Source organism: Neltuma alba, unplaced genomic scaffold (genome assembly GCF_004799145.2).
Source record: "Neltuma alba isolate B1F8T4 unplaced genomic scaffold, ASM479914v2 tig00012280_pilon, whole genome shotgun sequence".
NCBI classification, from domain to species: Eukaryota; Viridiplantae; Streptophyta; class Magnoliopsida; order Fabales; family Fabaceae; genus Neltuma; species Neltuma alba.
The window spans coordinates 1-3,157 of record NW_021636801.1 but is presented as its reverse complement, the minus strand read 5'-3'; the positions used below and the strand labels follow the sequence as shown (position 1 = coordinate 3,157).

The 3,157-nt window shown below is 36.9% G+C and overlaps 1 pseudogene; it reads right to left on the bottom strand.

Annotated features, from left to right (window-relative positions):
- Positions 1-1,632: 1,632 nt before the first annotated feature.
- On the bottom strand, positions 1,633-3,112 carry LOC114725812 (transcription factor HRS1-like; annotated as a pseudogene).
- Positions 3,113-3,157: the final 45 nt, after the last annotated feature.

Sequence of the window (3,157 nt, the reverse complement as noted above, 5' to 3'; positions counted from 1 at the left end):
AAATAAAAATTGTAGTAACATGGTGAGACAAATATCATATGCTCCTCTCATCTTATTTATAAATACTTTCGGTATGTTTCACATAAACAAAAAAAACCCTAAATTGTATCAACTCTGTATTAAAATATAACAACTCTCTAACTTTACTCATATTTAATATATACATCTTTTTAAACAAATAATTATTTATGCTATAATAAGTAAAGAGCAAAATAGTATATTTATCCTAAAAATTTAATAAAATAACTTATAAATAATAAAATCTCTGCTATGTAAGTGCAACATGAGAAAGGTTGGCGTCTTTTTTTTTTCTTTGGACTGAGAGAAAGGTCGGCGTCTTCCAATGTGGCAAATGGTAGAGAGAAGCGGAGGGTGGGGTGGCGTTTTCAAGAATAATAATGCAGGGAGCAACTCCTTTGTCTCGTTCATTGCATCCAATCAACACCTGCGTTTTTTTTTGGGTGCGTTGTGTATTCTCTTTGGATATTCTTGGATTCTCCCTCAAGATTCCCACCGCACCCCGCAATATGCCTTTATTCCCTCTCCACTTTGCTTTTACCTTGCCAAGCAAGGAAAAGTAACTCCTCCCCGAATCCAACAGGAATTTTCACCCCGGCCTGAGAATTGAGATTCAATTTCACCTTTCAAATCGTGGGCAATTAATAAATACTCGTATTTCTTTAAGCCTTTTAAATTAACCGGTATGAGTTGTTGAAGTTTTGATAAGTTCTTGATACAAACATAATTTTCTTAAATATTCCATGCAATTCTTATTATAAGTTTTAAATAACCAATTCAAGAATAATAAATAATCAGTTAAAATAGTTAAAATAATAAATAAATTAGAAATATATTTTTATTTTTAATATACCTTCATATAAATAAGAAAAAAGATGAAAGAATGTCAAGAAATATGATAACAAAAAAAATTAAAGGCAATATTATATTAAAAAAATACATCGAATGTTAAGATAAATCCAAACTAAAAATTATAAAATAAGTCACACTCCTCTCTAATTTAAAACTTATAAATAGAATCGGACAGGATAATTTTAAATAAAGTAAGGAGAAAAATAAATACCACCAGACTCTCCTCAAACATAAAAAGAAATAAATAGAACTAGGTGGAATCCTTTATTTTTTTACACTTTTTTCCTTTTGAAAAAGGGAAGTTAAACTTATCCTGAGTTGCCTTTCACTTTATGTGAATTGATCGAGATGCTTCGCTATATATGAAAAAGAAAACAGCGTAACTGAGCTTGAAATTTCAGTAGACTAAAAGCAGTTTAAAATGTTCAATAGTAATTTACGAAAACGTGCTTAAAAGTAATTATAATCATGATACTACTTAAATAAAGCCTAACAAAATGGCTAAACTGAATTAACAAAGAAAAAGTAAATAAATAAAAATAATAAGCCAATACAAAAACCACAAGAGAAAACAGTTGGAACTTTGAAAATATTAACCACAGTTCTGAATTCTGACAAATGTATTCTAATGTACGTAGGTTACACAACAACCACCACAAAACTGTCACCTGTATCTTCACCTCTATAATTTAGATTAACCCCCCCAGAACAAGAGAATATATCACAGATCAACTACAATATTCTGATTACAAAATTCATTTTTCATTTTTTGCTGCACGGTGTCTTCATCATCATCTCAAACTCAATATCCGTGAGAATGAGAGGTTGTATGTGTGAAGATGATGAATCAGGAGAAGAATTTGAATGAACAGCTCCTTCACTACCGTGATTCACCCTTTCTTCTTCATCTGAATGCTGTGACTGCTCACCCTGCTCCAATTGCTTCACCTGCGCCTTCTTACCAAGTGGCGGCGGCATAGGAGGATGTGCCGCCACCGGCGCATAAATTCCGGTGGGTGTGGTCACCGTAGTTACCTCACCTGATGCTGTGGAAGTTGCCACTGCCGCGCATATCCGGTGGTTATGCACAAAAATATTCCCCACAAGAACAAAAGGAGCTGTTTGTGAGTAGCATTGTTGTGAATCATAGGACTCGGTCTTCTTGTGTGCAACCGAAATTTCTGAAACAAATTAAAAACATTTCAGATTCATTGCTTCAAGTGAATCAATTTCATTCAACATCTTTAGAACCCATCAGCAGAATCTAAACATATGAATTCACAAGCAGAAACTAAAGAAATAGATTTAAACTTCGAATAACGAACCTGCAAGTGGCTTTTGACTTCGTCGTTTGTGAGGCCATCGACCTTCATGAGCTCTCTGATCTGCTTGGGAGTTGCAGCTGATGACCCAACAGAGACAGAAAACATGAATTAGCATTTCTTGCGGGGAGATATAGTAAAAACAATGAAAATTTGGGTAATAGTGAGTAATTAAGATAGATACGCACAATCTGGACCGCCTAGCTGTTGAAGGGCCTGTAAGAAGCGTTTTGTGTAATTCAGGTGACCAGCACCGCCGTTGCTTCCTCTGACCCTGCCCATCTTTCCTCCGATCTCTTGTTTCCGCCTCCGTTGGTGACGGCACGGCGGTGGAGCTCATTGCAGCCACCGGAATAGATGCAGATTTACCGGCCGATGTCTCGTTATAGTTCGTCTTTGCAACATTGTCTTCTCTCTGAAATGGCTGGAAGGCGCCTCCATTCTCTTCACTTCCACCCACCGTAGCTTCGTGCAAATCCTGCACAAACCAGAGATTCAATTCACTTCCCCGTTTCGACTCAGACACCGGAATTATCTCTAGAACTTAGTGATCCAAACTCAGATTCCAACACAACCAAATTTCATATCAATCAGACTTGTTTTTCCTCCCCCTAAGAGGTTAATTCTAGCGTACCTCTTTAGTTGGGTGATCTGGGTTCCAGAGCTGAACGGATCTGAGCCAGTCGGATTTTCTCTTATCAGAGCTCTTATTGTGCGTCCTTGAGAATCTTGGCTTATGCGAATGTTGTTCGTCGTCTCCTGTCTTCGTCGTCACAATCAGGGACAGGCCTTTTCTTGATGGTGAATAAACTCTTCGAGCAAGGCCTTCTTCCATTGACGTCTGCTCCGAAACAATCCGATTGTCCATGAAAATTGTACTCCGTGGTTCCAGAAACTTGTTGCCTACACAGCTTCAATGGCTGCCACAACGGAAAAAAAATCCAAAAATCAGAATCAAAATCAAA